Raw genomic sequence first — 16,284 nt, 5'->3', positions numbered from 1 at the left:
TGTGGCTTTGACCGATGCACAGTTAGGAAGTGATACAGCCCAACAAGGATGCTCAGCTATTGCCTGCCTGGCAGCAGTTGCATCAGCTTTTTGGAGGATAGAGTCCAGCTCCCTCGCAGGTTGCCATTAAAAATGCTCCCACTCTCTATTTCAATGAAACAAACCTGTATTTCTGTCAGGTTGCTGTGTGGGTCCTTTCTGTGCTCCCAGTTATGTCCAGGCTGACCCGCAGTGCTCCAGAGAGTTGAGGGGCTCACTGCTACAACTCGGCTCCCAGAAAGCTGACTGGCGTGGAGATTTTCCCTGTGCCATGCCTTCTGTATCAGCATAAGAAATTTCACACCCTCAAGGGCCCCTGTCAGCCCTTGCCGCCTGACGATTTTACTATGGTTGGCCAGGAGATGCCTAGGAGGGCCACATGGCCTTTTGCTGAGCTGTCACTCAGCTGAGGATGATCCTGCATCCCACAGTGTTCAAACACCCATCTTTACCTTATGCATGTCATCCAGCTATTGTGTATCTTAGGTACCTGTCACCTCAGTATCTAAATCCCAAAGGAACAACTTAAGCAACTGAGGGGAAGCTGGAACTGAGCGCAGATTTCAGTGGAAGCTACTCATCTAACCCGCCGAGGTGTCTGAAACGCTTCCACTAAGGTATATATATATCTAAGTACTTGAATAGCTTAAAGGATCTGGGCTTAAGTGCTGATGTGACTGTTGAAAATGGCTCCTACGTCACTTACGCTTTATTGAAAAAAATTAAGTGTTAAATACAGAGAAGCTTCAGAAATGCTGCAAATATATATATAGCTGCACAGGCTTCTCTGAGCAACAGCAGGTTATGCCAGCTAGTATAGCTGCTCACATGTCTGCAAGTACAAACAGATCAAGAGGCCCGATAATCCAGATTCCTAAAACCCCACTGGAAAAATATTCTAAGTGATAGGAGCTAACATTATGACAATGGGAATTTACTCTTGGGATTAGAAGAGTCCACCACATTGCAGGTAGATTAGCGGGCAGCTGGATTCACCCTGTCCATTAAGATCTAATAGGACATTCTGTTTCTTAAGAGGTCAAACTTTATAAATCTGGTCTTCAAAATGGTCTTGGGAAGTGTTCTGCGTGGGCAAGCTCTGCTGCGGTTGAAAGGCAGGGCTATGGCTGCGCTTCGCGGAAACGGCGAGCTGCAGCACAGAGGAGGGTAAGCTCTGCTTTTTGCCATTTGCCTACTGCCCGCCCGCAGTCCAGCTGACTGCCGCGCGGGCAGGCTCTCTGGCACGCCCCGGCATCCCCGGGAATATGGCTTTCCATGTGATCTGAAGCGCCACGCAGCAGCCATGCCTGCAAGCCTGCAGTTGGCGCAGCGGGAAAGGCTGATCTTGAGGACAGACTCTGGCAGGCAGGAGAGGCATCCCCTCGAGGGAAACTCCATGTGTTTCATTGAGAAGGGAGCTGGCAAACACGCCTTTTACACGGTCCCGCTATTGCCATTTACAGTTTGTGAGCAGTGAGGGTCAGACTGCCTGCCTGTGTACCTGCAGTTGTAAAACATCAGATCTTTTTTATAAATCTGGTCTGTATTTGTGCCGCGTGAATCCACTGTTCGTGCCTGAAGAAGAACCCTTGCTAGCGGTATCAGGATTGAAAGGAGTCCCCAGCCTGTCCTCCAGCTCACGGAGCTGGAAACCTCCAGTCGCAACTGCCTCTGTTTTGCACTCAAGTGAAGCAGCAGCTAAATCTTGTGCCTCATCCTCAAAGTGCCTGGCAGTTTTGCTAGCTCTGGAAACGGCATCACTGATAATTAAAAAAGGAAGAAAAGGGGGAAGAAAAGAACGAGCGAGTGAAATGAGCAATGTCCAAAGCAAATAAGGAAAGTAATGGCATAAGGGGTGGCAGCGGGTGAGCTCCCCTGCCCTGCTCTGCTCAGGGCCTCATCCATCCTCCCACCGCCATGGATTGGCGTGGCAACATGATGGGGAGACAGACACGTTTCGGGGCTAATATACATCCTCCATCCTCCCCATCACAGCTGCATCTGGCCCTGCGGTGGGTTATCCTCTCTCTCCAAATGTTCAAGTCATTATCAGTTTGACAAATCCAATATATATAGAAAGATCTCCAGGCAAAATCTGTATTTCCAGAAAACGAGATTCCTATACCATCTGCAGCTAATTGTTTCATACCATATTCGTCTCAGTCCTGCTGAGCCCACTCTAGGCCTGCTGAGCCCATCACTTACCCTGGTTTTACACTGGAGGAGCTCCACTGTCTTCAGCGGATTAATGCGATTAACACTTTTGTGTGCGAGAGCAGAATCCAGGGACGAAGAGGCATCCACCGCCGCCGCAGATTGCCTTCGTCATCACCTTAACACCGACGGGGATGCGCTTTGGTGGCGAGCGATGAGTCTGATTTTCAGGGGAGAGGAAGGGGAGGCAGCCAGCCAAAACTCAGGTTGTGGTGAGGAGAGGAGAGAGGTGTCGCCGCCTCTGAAATCAGATCCAAACCGTGGGGCAGGGAGATGCCCGTTGCAAAGGGCTGCGGCAATGGCCCCGTGCTCCCCTCTCACCTAGGGTGATTGGCAGCATTTCCCCTCGTTCAAAATTAGAGAAAACAACAGAGCTCAGTAGTAATCTCGATTCTAGAGCCTTGTTGAAACTCTAGACACACATATCTGACAGATACAACAGAGATTAATGAGCCATGACCAGAAGTTTGATTTTTCTGTCAAGTGCTCCCATCCGTTTTTAATAAACAGGGGAACAACATAAACTCCAGCGCCTGCTCTCCGCTGTCTAAACCAGGCAGGTTGCTTTTAGTACCACATGTGTCTGAGCTGAGTTTATGACTCCAAACCACTGAAAAATGCTGGGGTTTTGTTGGGTATTTTTTCCCCCGTTGGCCCTTTTGTGGCTACTCTTGTGATGAGCTTTGCTCCTTGCGTATTGTTTCTTTTCTCCTCAGCATGGACTGTCTGGTGTTTTACCACTGGAAACTGTCAAATGTAATATCATGTTTACAGCTAAATGAGTTCAATTTAGTGTCATTGGTGTATTAGCTGGAGCACATAAGTGCCTAAAAAGCCCACTGCTTTGTTTTAAACAGAGCTCCGCTTTATTTTTTTATGGGGTTTTGGAACATGGCTTCCTCATCCCTTCCAAGTACAACGGGCTGAGCCAGCTAGAGCGGAGCCCGAGGAACGTGTCGTAGTCTCTTCATGCTTCTGGTTACTTACATTACGATCAGGCATTGCTCTCATAAAATAATAATCAGTACATAGACATCTGAATTTGTCAGGAATTTGTGGTAAAGCAGTCCCTAAGGATTTTATGCCACAGAAATGTTTGAGGATGCCTCTATTTTTATTTCTCACAAAGCGTGATAGAAGCAACAAACAAAACAAAAGACTATCAGAGGATGGTTTATACCCTGAGGTATTTATGGGAGGGGAAAAAAGAGAGTGAGGGAACGCTGCCATAAATCTAACTGGCCACAGAATGTCACTCTTGCTCCATGCAAATAAAGCTGAAAGGAAATTTACCTGGTAATATAAAACCTGAGTCTTAAGGAAGGCAGCTCAGGGAAGCTCTTGCCTGTAGAGAGATGAAGTACAGCTATGCAGGCGCGTACGAGTGGGTACGCGCACCGACTCCCGCAGGGAACCGAATGACATGCCTGAACAAAATACCTTTGCAAACAGCCAGAGCTCTGATCCGGGTCTGCATCCAAAGTCAAATCCTGCAGATGACTCTTCTCCCGAAGGGTCTTGCCAATGGGTCTGGGTTGTGGGGCTTTCAGGGAGAAAACCCTTGGATCCTAATAACCCTCCCCACATTGAGAGAGGCACGCACAGAAAATCCCAGCCTGTGCTTAGGGCACTTCAGTCTCCCTGCTGAAAGCACCCGATTTTCAGTAGGATTCTGGCTGTGAGCGAGGTCCTTTCTGGGATGCAGGATCAGGGCCACGGAGAAACGGGCTAGACTATATTATTTCAAACAAAAGCTGCTCTTGAATATAAAGCACACTCAGTTTCAAAACATGAAAGAAAAGCTGCCCCGAAATTGAAATTGTCCTTGACTTGATGCCGCCTACAACTGAAATTGCCACTAAATTTAACAGACCCATGCTTAGCATTTAATTGCCCCTGAAAAGAAGTCACCATCAGGAAGGCGCAGTATCAAAACCCAAATCTTTTGTTTTTTAGTCAGGGCTTCGTTTCAAGTAGCAGGTACCTGCTTCTCCAAGCTGTGACCTTGGCCAGACAAGGACACAGAGGTCACACCCTGTGCAAGGGAGGGACCCCACCGCGGTGCCACCTCCATGTAGAGGGGGAAGGCACCAGCTGCAGGGCACCTCTGCATTTCTCCTTTGGGTAAAAAGCTTTCCCTGGGGTCCAGAATGAGACTGGGGAAGCAGAGCAGGGATTATCTGCTGGCCCCCAGGGGTGGAGGGGGCTGGGGCTGAAGGACTGAGATCTGCCCCCCCCCCCCCCAGCTTCTGACTTGGTGAAGCTCCTCTGGAGGAGATACTAGAGCTTGCGTGGTCTGTCTGTGCTCTGCTGAAAACACATTTTTACAAATCAGCAGAGCTGAAAGAAAATGGTTTTCTGCTCTTATCGTATTTTGCATAACTGCAAGAACTTTTCCTGTCTCAGACCTGCCCCAAAGGTGCAAATCTTGAAAAAAAAAAAAGAATATAAAGAATAAAATACAAAAATTTAGATCGGATCAAAAAGAAGTTAGTTCTGAAATGTTGGTCTTTGGTAGGCTTTGAAGTGTTTAGACTTAAGTATTTTTTTTCGATGGTTTTGGTGTAAATTTACTTAGATTTCAAAACAGAAGCTTACTTTCAGTCTAAAAATTACATCTTTTCTTTTGAAAGTATAGGAAGAGGTTGTCTTGATCATTTTTAAAAACATTTTCCCATTGTATTTGAATATGGGATATTCATAAAAAAAAATCCCCTCTCCTCCCTAAGACTTCGATTTTGACAAATCCACATTTTCCAAGTGAAAAACATTTCCCAGAACACTTCCCAATTTTCTCTAATATTTACATCTGTTCTTCTCTGAGACCGTGTCACAGCTGTAGATCAACAGGAATCACACAGAACACGGCTGATTTATGGTCAAAGTAGTATTTCTAAATCAACTTGCATTTAAGAGCAGTGAATAGTACATGTCCGCATACCAGCAATGTATCATGAGGATTTTGTACTGCTTTTATATTTTTTACATTTCTTTTGCATAATTATACACGATTCATGTGTAATTGTAATTTTTACAATTATTTTACATAATTACATGTTATTAGAGCTCAAATTTGGGCAGAGTTAAAGACTGCGAGCCAGATCCTCAATGTTTCAGGCACCCACCCTGATGGCATCATCTGTCTCCAGAGCTGGGCGAATTGGACCAAAAGGGACTACTGTCCTCCGAAATCAGGACAACCCCATAGTGATACACGGCTGCGAAGTGGCAAGGAAAAGGAAAACTGTCTCTGCAACTTTTATCCTTAGCCGCAGCTTTGGCCTTGTATCGCGTGATCCCGGTTAGACGGGGATCTAGACTCTAGACTCCCAGGGAGTCGAAAGGAAATTCGTGGGAAGCTGCGCACCGCTCTCCTGCGTCTGTCCCCACCCTGCCTTCCTCTCCGGCCCCCGAACCACAGGCACTCGGATGCAAGGCAAACCTACCGAGGGGCTTCCGTTTAGTCCCGGAATGTTGATTCCTCTGGCAAAAAAATAAATTTTTCCGTGCGCTTGGTAAATAAGGGGAGGAAGGGTCCCGCACGCAGCAACCATGGGGCGTTTTCTTCGCCTTCACCAGGCGGCTCAGGCATTTTCTTCATAGGAGCCGTTGCTTAGTGGGACACACTGCCCTCTGTGAAGGTGAACATTAATAACAATTTTAGGTCCTTGGCTTCGCCAGCTCCCGCTTTTTGGCTGGCTTTCTGCTCCTCAGAGCCTGGGAAGGCCTCTGTCGGCTGAGGCGCGCGGGGTGGGTGCATGCCTTGCTTCCCCAGCTGGATTATCCCTCATCCCCTCTGCATTTTAAGAGATTTGGTGGGCCCGTTAACAGCTTCTACCTGTTTTAAGACCTGTGACAGGAGGCTGAATGGCTCGCTTCATGCGGCCCCTTTCGCCCGCCGCTCCTGCTAGCGGTGTTGACATGATTTATGTAAATCATAAAACGTGGCGGGGTGACCTCACGAGTGTCCAGCTCTCCTCACGCACGCCTCTGGGCAGAAGGGCTAGTATTTATAAACAGTGGTATATTCACGTCTCAGTAACCTGCTTTATTTACACGGCTCGGGCAGGGCCGCTACCGCACAAATGAAATATTATTCCCCTCCATATGCATTTCGTTTTTCTGTCGGCTGTGTGTTTTCTTTCATGCGTTGCCCTCACTGTCGGTGAACTTGTCGGCACGGTGCTGGGGAGAGGGGAAGGGGGAGAGTTACGTTTGCTGCCGTTTCCAGGGCAGCGCAGTGACAAAGGAGCGCAGGACCCCCGTCCGGCAGACTAGCGAAGCCCACGTTGGGGCTGCAAGCTGCGCCCCAGTTTCCGCAGGCCGGAGGGGAGCGAGCCGGTCCCCCCCGTGTTAACAACCGGTCGGGCTGCCGCGACGCAGCCCTCTGTCACAGCCAAACCCCCTGCCTTGGCTCATGGCACCCCAGCCCATTGCATCCTCCGCTTGCCGTGCCGCCGCTGGTGGGACGCTAGCTCCTGGGAGCTCCCGGTCTTGGCCGTGCTTTGATGAGGGCAGCCAAGAGTTAGTCGAGCCATAATCAGGCTTCTCAGGCATCTGGATATGGCTGAACCAGCTGGAATTTTCTAGCAAAGTCATCTTTTCGCAGTCGTCTTTTTACTACAGCCTCCAAAGAGCTCGTTTCTGGCTCATGAATTAAGAGAAAAATGTCTTCTCTCCCAAAATAATCACAGTAATGAACTCAACAATAAAAGCTGCTTATCACCCTTCTGGTTTTTGGTGTTGGGTTTTTTCATATTTTCTTTTTGCCACTAATTAAAAAAAGGGAAGGAAGGTTTAATGCTTTTTAAAATATCTTGTTTAAAGTTGTGTCTGGTTCATTATCTCCCCAGCTTCTGCTGTTTTGAAAATGTCTGTCTTTTTTTTTTTTAATTCTCTCATCGAGATGTTTATGGTAAATATTAACTTACGAACAAGTCGAGAAAATCAATAGCTGGAACTCCGTCAATCTCGAAAGACTGCGCGCATTTCAAAATGAACTCCATGTCCTGAAGCTCTGGAGGAGAAAGAGCTCTCTTTTGCCTTTACTGATGGAAAGGGAAAAGTATCTCATAAAAAAGCTCCGTTTCTGTAAACTGCATATGCATGACTCCTCTAGCGGCACTTGAACGACATCTAAATCATGGGGCCCCAGAGTGCTCACCGGCTTCTGGATTCGGATGCACATTCCGGCCACCTCCTGGCCATGTGCAGGGATGGGGCCTGTGTCTAAAATGTCCTTCTCCTGTCCCATACCGTGGTTTCCACGGGGAGAAAACACCTGTGTCTGGACAGGGAGGGGACGGCCAGGGCTGTGAAAGGTGATGTAGGCAGGGAACGTCCCTCCGGTGTCTGTTAGAAACCAGAGCAGGGGCAGAGCTAAGGAAGGATCAGGATTTGGGCAGTCACTTATTTGCTGGGTACCCCAGGAAAGTTTAGCTGCCAACCTGGGGTCGCGGGCTGTGGGACGGGGGAGCAGCTCCGCTGGGGCCGGCAGGCACATCTGGAAGCAGACATTTGGCTTGCGGCTGCAGCCCATGTGTCAGGTTTGGTGTGTGTCTGGAAAAGTGTGCTGCGAGGACCATCACCCCCGGGACTGGGGCGGGGAGAGCGGGAAGAGCCAGATGACTGAAAAAACTTGCTAAGGGAAAGTACTTTTCTCTTTATGTGCTTGCATATCCTTTTACCTGGCCTCCCAGGTTCACAGCTGCATTTGCTTTCCCCTCATAAAGATTTCTTTTTGTTGTTGTTGTTGTTGTTGTTGTTGTTGTTGTTATTCCCAGAATGTGATGGGGGAATTTCTGTTTCTTAAAGGCATTCGGCAAGGCTGTGGTAAGCCTCCCTGGTTTGCCAGTTGGGATCACAAGGTAATTTAGTTATTTGTCAAACGCACTTGTTGAAACCTGGGCCCTTTTGCGTTTCCCCGTCTTTCAGGAGGCTTTTAGGAAGGGTCTGATTCTGCCCACCCTTCCTCATAGCATTTTCTTCCTGGCAGCAGTGGGATTGCCTATGCCCAGCCTGCATAAATAGAGGTAGCAGAATCTGGCTTCAGGAAATTTTCAATATTCTTGAAGTATATAATAAATTATTTCAGAAATCTAAACGACACTGAAATGAAAAATTGCCCCGTTGAACCAAAGGGAAATTTGGCTGGGGAACCCCCACATTTAATATTTGATATTTTGAAAAATATCAATATTCTCTTCAGTTTCTAGTTGAGGAACTGAGACCACATTGTAATTCTTACAAGGTGGATTTCCTGCTCTCACTCAAGGGGTTTTCCCCATAAAGTTTGGTAGGAAGTGTGTTGAGCCTCATTAACTCTCATCTTGTTGCTGAAACAGCGCTCGAAACTGTTGGAGCTGTGTATTAGGCAAAGCTACCTCGGCTGCGTGGGCAGCAGTGAGGAGTTGCTGCGAGGCGAGGTGAACCAAGATGATGGTGAAAAGCAAAAGCAAATCAAATACGATTGCCGAAGGAAGTTTGTCTCCGGCAACACACACTATATCCCATCGTTCTCACGTGTGTACCTAACATCAGATTTCCTTCCCAAAATCAGACAGGACTGAGATGGGAACTAAGGAGCCCGTTTCAGAGCGCTATCCTTTGAGATAGCTCCACCTTTATTCCTGTTACATTTAATTGACTGTCCACAAAATCTCCATAATGTCTCTGTAGATCTCAGAAAAAAATATTTTGCTTTTGCTCCCTCCATCATCCGTTTTACCCTGGCCCTGTTCTGTCGGCTTCTGTAGAGCTGCTTCTCATTTACAGAGGGGTGCAGGAGAGGAGAGCTAGCGACTTTGCATTTGATTTTTTACACACTGTACGTAGTCTTCCTTTATCCCTGCCCCAGTCTAGCTCTCCGTGAAACAATTAGAAAGTCGCCTTGAGGATCTGGCTCTGAAAACACTTCAGCGCCTCCTAAAGAGAAGACAACAGGAGCCAGCAGTGCGCAGGATACTGCATCTCACAGGACTAGACTGGGATCTTGCGCACATTCTGTCTATTTTATTCCCTGGCTCCGGGCTGGGATAGGCCACGTACATGACTCCAGATGCTAGCAATATAGAGTACACTGAAAGCAGAGTTGGGCCAAAACGTTCTCTTTGGACTTCTTCGGGAGTATGGGAAAGTACAGATTGAGATTCAGGGTGTAAACTTTCCCAATGGAAAGACTGATACAGTCAGTGCGATTTCTAGGCAGAGGGGGAAGGCTGGGGAAAACCCGTTCCCCTCCAGCGTATCTGCTGCATGATGGGAGCAGCGACGCTTTCTAAGCCGGCATCAGAAATTCTGCCTAGGATGCCGCGTACGTTATATCGCTCAAAGGAGAATAACACGGTATTGATGTCCAACTATGCGGGCCTTAACCTTTTAGCCCCGAGGGACCGCTGGGAGTTTTGTCTGAAGAGTGCCCGTAGGGTCAGGGCACAAATTTGCAGGTGCAAAATAGCATTTGCCACTACAGATCACAAAGGTGCAAATGTCACGTTCTGGTCTTTTGCTCTGCCATCCGCCAGGCTGCAGGCAGAAAGCCGGGCGCTGCGCAGAGCTCCGGGAAAACCTGTGATCCTAATTGTTTAATAACGTTCCAGTCAAAGGATATATGTCCTTCTGCTTCTGTGATGTGCATTTTGATTTTCTGGCTGGGCTCGGACACCGCCTCTTTCTGACAGTTTCTCGAGCCGTGACCTTCAGAATCTGCATGTGGCTTCTCTTTCTTTCTGCATCCAGCCTAAAGATTTTACAAACTCCCCACCGAGGTGGACGGATTATTTTAGATCGCAGTGACACCTGCATTCTTTTACCTTTCTGTGTTCCCAAAGAGCTGTAATATTTGCCAACGAGAATCTCTTCTGAATCTAATCCAATTCGCATGAATATCACATGAGGCTACCTCCTGCAAGAGGCAGCCTTAAGATGTAACGCCTGTTTTTGTGCTTATCGTCTTCCTTCCCTTGTCCTTATTTTGCCTTCAAAGGGGCTGTCTATGCGAGAGGGGCAAAAAGACACGGGCCTTGGAGCGCAGACCTTTCTGAATTAACTTAACGGCGAGTGCAGCTGAACATTTGCTATCCAGAGAGCATGCAGTACAGTGATTGCATTTATTAAACATGTCAGGGTAATTTCCAAACTCCGGCACTGCTACGGCGCTGTGAGAGGAGGCTTGTATTGCTGTACGAGTCCAGCTTGTCTGCCAACATGTCTACCCGTTCTGCAGGTGTATGAGTTACAGCCCAAGGCAAAACTATCCATGCCTTCCCCAAAGATCTCATGGTGCTTCTGCGGGCCAGATGGTTCCACTTTGAGGCCTACGCTCGGTGATGTAGCTGTATTGAGTTTCTTCCCTGAAACCAACAAAACCTGCTTTAGCATTTTGCTTGGATTAAAATATTTGTCCCTTTTTTCACAGGGCAGAAGAGGGACTCCTGAAGCCACTGAAGGAAGGAAATCATTACAGGGTTCTACAGAAGTAGGTCATGTGCTACAGCTGCTCATAGTTTAAGAGGAAGAAACATGGGACCTCAAACATGGAACATGACTCCTTCAAAATGCTTGAGAGCAACCCAAGAAAAACATCCTCAGAGGCTTATTTAATAAACATTATCTATAATAGTCTCAATGTGTGCTCATGTTTCCTTAGGAGTTTGCACCTACTTCCCAGAGCTAACAGGATTCCAAAATAGAGCGCAGAATAATTTAATGAAAAGGATTTAATAGTTTGTGTTAAAGCTAATATGGTCCATTAGGAGCTGTCATTTTATAAACAATGAAGATATGTTACCCTCTCTATTGCTGCAAAGCCATTCCAAGCAAGGTTTGTAAACAGTCAGTAATGATCTATAGAACATGCACAAAAGACAATTAGAGCCACATTTGAAAAATGTGCTTTCCCTCCCGTTTGATTTCTTTTTAAGTAAACCTTAAGAGGAGCATATACGTATGTAGATGGATAAATGCATAGCATAAAGACCACATATATATGTATATGCGCGCGTGTGTGTGTATATATATGTGTGCATGTGTGGATTTCATTAGCAATCATACAATGTTCATTATCTTAAAAGCACTGCTATTTCCACAGTCAAAAATGCCTAAAGTGAACTGTTAAATCAACTGAAAAGTTTTTAATTATAATCAAAGTGTCACTTCACTGCAGCTTTTTTTTCCCCAGCAAACTAACATCTTTGTGAAGACTCAACCTGCTTTCTTTAGCAACTGTGAACACAAAAGATCACGGACCGAAATAGTGCCAATTTCAATGCGCAGTTTATTTCTTCACAATGAGGCTTAATGTAACCATAAAACGTGTACACGAGTTAAAAAAGGGCTTGGGGCTCCTTACGCTTGGTGCTGTTTTCCACCGGTGTGATCCCAGAAGATGGCAATGCTGTGGGGCTGGGAAGTGGCATTGCAAGGGGCACAGACCGACCCCAACACCCCTCTCACCTGGGTGCCTGCCCCGTGTAAAAATGGTGCCACCACCGCCTGCCAGCCCCTTTTCCAAGCTGTCTTCTGGAAGACGTCTTGGTGGGCTGGGGGAGAAAGGAGGGATGGCCACCAGTGGTCCATGCGCCCCAGCCGTGCTTCAGTGCCAGTGTGCCCCACTGAGAGCTCCTGGGACAGCCACAGCTTAAAGCAGCCTGAGAAAGAGAGAAGAGCTGCCCAGCCCAGGTCCCCCCCTCCCCACACTCCCGTTTTTTGGAAGCCAGGCAAGAATGAAGTATGAGAGAAATCAGACCTAACGACTACAGGGGAGTTACTTCTGGTGTACAGTGAGGTAAGTGTTTGGAAAATCAGGTCCATAAAGTGCCTTTATTCCTTATTACTACATGATCTAGAAGCAGATGGAATAGTCAAAAGATGACTAACTTGGTAAAAGAAAATGGATACAACCTTATTATTTATAAAGCGAACTCCTCATTAAAAAGGGGCAGCTTTTTCAAACAGCATTTAGATTCTTAAGAAAACAGGCAAGACAGAAACTTCAGACTGACGTCACTCTGTTACACATTTACCTTATAAAGATTTATCTGAGCCACTTCTGTGAGGTTTGTGCAGTGTCTTAGGAGTGCTTGAAAGCCAGGTATATGGAAATCCTACTAAAAAGCTGAGCAGAGACATGTATAAAGAAATAGAATCAAATCTGGGTAGGCAATTGCAGCAAGTGTTAAACAATCTTTTTGGAAGGTTTGATTATTCGGTATATTTTGCTGCTTCTTTTTATAAACGGGTCTGTCATTATTTGAACATAGGGTTGGGCTGAGATCGAACATTGAACAAGACAAGAGATCCTACTTGAAATCCCATATAAATCGTAAGGAGAATGAGGCAATATTATCTGTTTCTTCACATGAGAGCAACACCAAAAAATTCCAGGGGAAAAAAAAACCACAAATGTGCTGTTTGGGTATTCCCTTCTTTCCTATAGCATGTTTAATTTCTCAGGTGAATAAGAAAAGAACAATTTTACATCTATATTCTCAACTACCATCAATGGATTTCACTGAAATTAGTATCACTGATTTACAGTGCTGCCTTGGCTGGCTTCATGATAGCACACTTAAGAGAGTCAACCCAGTTTCCTTGTTGGTCAATGGACATTTTTTAGACAGTTTTAATGGGAACTGCACTGAGTCTGATCTAGCATTAAATCCATGTCTAAGATTATTCAAATCTGCTGCTCAAGTGCTAGGGAAAACTGAAAAGAATACACAAACTGCCCTAAACAGGAGAGACGTTCGTGGCATGAAAGGACTTTGTCAGCTTACACTATCATTGTCACAGGCATGAAAGCACAAATCAGTTGTTTTCTAATAGGAGACATCCAAATAAAACCAGTGCCAGTGGAGGTAGAGCCTAGTAGAAGAAGCTGAGCAGACATGTGAAGTCTGAGGATGCATCTGAGCAGCCAGCATCCTGGGATTCGTCTAACTAAACACAGATGTTTCCATCCGAGATGTTTACATCACTTAAGGCTCCTTTTGAAGTCAATACAGAGAAATAGGCATTTCTAGGAGGTACCTATTCGTTACCTCCTAGGGCTGACACCTACATTTGACCAGATGAACTGAGACTTCAAAACACCTATTTCCCTCTATTGACGCTGAAGGCACCCAAGGAATCTGCCTCGGGTGTCAGGGTATACAGGACAAACGTCTGAAGCTGAGGACTGAAGGAGCCCATCCCACAGTCTCCGGAACTACTCTTGCAATTCAAACAAGGGATACAGAAGCATATTGCGCTGCTTCACATCCTTTGAGGTGGGGAACACCTAGATCTTACCAGTCCTGAGTTTCTACTGTACCATTGTTACCGGTCTTGACCCGGACAGATGGACTTGTCTTAAGATTGCTGATATTTGCAGTATATTTGCAGTATATTGCCGTATTTATGTCTTTTACCTGGTAAGCACAGAGCCAGTCTCATAGTTTCAAACGTAATTAAAAAATTTCCTTCTACCTGATGGTTTTTAAATGAAAATCATTAAGAAAGAGCTAATTTTAGTTTTTTACCCAAATGGATAAGTTTCTAATGTTTACTTACTTTTGAAAATTTCCCTACGGCTGGAGAGGATTGAAAGAGGGGATGCAGGATGGGAAAGAGATTCCTGTATTCGTATTTGCTTTGCTTTCGAGGAAAATTTCAGTGCTTTAGATTTCTTCCTCCCACGTAAAAGAAGAGAAAACAAAATATTGGTGCCAGGGACAGGTGCCTCTAATGTATTCTTGTCAGACATGCTGGGAACAGGAGAGCTCTATTTTTGAAATACTACTGTTAGCTACATTACGTGGAGGTCTTGTTAGCGGTAAGCAGCAAATTGGTGTTTAGCGATGCAGGTGACAGCACTTATTAATTTGGGGGAAAAGGAAAGAAATCTCCAAATTCTCAGGGAGACAGGCATAGTTTTGCGTGTCAATATGAGGAATTTATGCAAGCATCCTCTCATTCTAATGAGGTAGAAAAAGCAGTACTGCAGAGACAGTAGTAAAATAACAGCTTATGCCCTGATTTGGGAAACATGTACTTAAGCCACCTTTATGCAGGACAGCACTTAATCCTCCGCTTAACTTTGATGTACATGGGTGCTTATGTGGTATCGCGGGTAGGGATGACTAAAGACTGGGATGAGCAGTGCCTCAATTAATAAGAAAATCAGCTCTGCAGTCATCTAGTAATAATAATAACAATAATAGTAACGGCAATAAATTGTGGTTAGGTAGCTACTTTCATTTCAATAGATCAAGTATTAATCTGTACAAACACTAATGGTTTAAGGTTCCCTGCATTCCCAAGCTGGGAGGAGGTTTGGTCGTTCTTCTGCGGTGGCAGAGCACCTAAAGATGGCCGGTGTGAGCATCACACCACTATGGTGCCTAAGATGAAGAGAGCAATCAGCTGGTCAGCCTGCTTGGTCTTCAGCAGCTGGTTCCCAGTACGCTCACTAGGCAGTCTGAACAGACCGCAAGAAGTGAAAACACCCGTCCACAAAGACAGTCCATGGCAGGATGCAGAAATATTGGGGGGTCCTGAGCCCCCCAGGCCATCGTGCAGTCACAAGAACATCCTTTCCATTGGCATCATCTAATAACGTACAAAGTGGAATTTAATTTAATTTACTGTCTTCATTTGAAACAAAAGCATTGACATTTGCATCACCAGTGCAAATTTTTTCTTTTAAAACAAACCAATTTGGAAAGAATAGAAGCATGAGATATGTCTGGTTTCTTGTCTGGGTTACACTCCAAAGTTTGATGATCACACCCAGATGACTGAAATAATGAAGGTGATAGATTAATGTATTGATGCATAATCACTGTCTAGCCTGCAAAACTTATGAGCTGCGTGATTTTGAGAACAATTACTTGTAATTAAAGCAACGCTGCTCCCCCCCTCAAAGAAATATTTTGTGGATAACACCAATTAATTACATTTTTCAATGAGAATAGCTCTTAAATGCCTGTGCTGCTATTTATTTCTGACCACATTCAGAATTCTGAAGAGATACGAATTATGTATTGTTTAGCAGTATTATTTTGGGTTTGGGATCGTAAAAAATACCTCCCTCTTTTTTGATGGCATCTCTTGAATGAATTAAAAGCTAACCACTTCCACAGGGTGAGGATATGAACTGACTCTCATAATGATGAAAGGGACTTTTTAGCCAGACAAACATTGTCTGATGAAGTCAATACATCTATCCAGCTTAACTATCTGCTTATTCGTCTCTTTTTGATTTTCCACACCCTTCAGTGATAGATTTGGTGAAACTGAAAGGCAACCTCATGCCCTGGAAAGAAGAAATCTACCATTGTGCTAACTAAATGTTACTACATTTGCTTTTAAAAAGCCAGAACATGTCTTTTTTCAGACTAAAACACGGTGTAGGTTTTCCTTCCACTGAAGTTGCAGTATGGGGTTATAGCTGATCTCAATATTAGAATATTGCTGTAAAAAAGGTTCTTGCAGTAGTCTAGCTCTACATGTTTGAGCTATTAATTTAAACATGAATTAAAAACTGAGCTTGGCATCTGAATCCTGGCTTAGTATTTGAAACCTCACATAGACTTAAAAGAGTTGTATGAAACAAAAGAGGATAGGAACCATCCATTGTTTGGTTTTCATAAAACTGCAGGTTTCCCTCAGTGATTCTGCAAACATAAACTCTACAGTTCATCTCTAAGTGAAATAGAATACAAAGCCTGAACTTTATTCTAAGAGATGTTGTGCGTATGCAATTCCCATTAAATCTTTCCCGCCCCTTCTCTCCTTCCCTAGTTACCACTGAAGCCTCTAAAAAATTGGGTTTGGTAACCACATCTATCTGACACCTTTCCCTCTGGCAGCTGTGGTTCCCTGGAGAGACAGCTAGGTCTCACTCTCTTTTCTGCTTTGAAATAGTGAGTTCTCACTTCCTGAAAACGGCCAGGCTTCTCCTGATAAATCTCTTCCCAGCTTTGTATCACTGGCAGCCACATGAAGCGGTGTTTTCCTCCCCAGAACCTATCTTCCATGTGAATTGCCATC

The 16,284-nt window shown here is 45.4% G+C and overlaps 1 long non-coding RNA gene across 2 annotated transcripts in view; it reads left to right on the top strand.

Moving 5' to 3' along the window:
* LOC143155949 (uncharacterized) overlaps positions 1-10,869 on the top strand; it is a 34,034-nt gene extending 23,165 nt beyond the window's left edge. For both annotated transcript variants that reach the window (XR_012994517.1, XR_012994518.1), the window contains exon 3: positions 10,670-10,869. This is a non-coding gene — a long non-coding RNA (uncharacterized LOC143155949). The remainder of the gene's footprint in view (positions 1-10,669) is intronic.
* Positions 10,870-16,284: the final 5,415 nt, after the last annotated feature.

This window comes from Aptenodytes patagonicus, chromosome 1 (genome assembly GCF_965638725.1).
Source record: "Aptenodytes patagonicus chromosome 1, bAptPat1.pri.cur, whole genome shotgun sequence".
NCBI classification, from domain to species: domain Eukaryota; kingdom Metazoa; phylum Chordata; class Aves; order Sphenisciformes; family Spheniscidae; genus Aptenodytes; species Aptenodytes patagonicus.
This window is presented reverse-complemented; position numbering and strand designations above follow the sequence as displayed.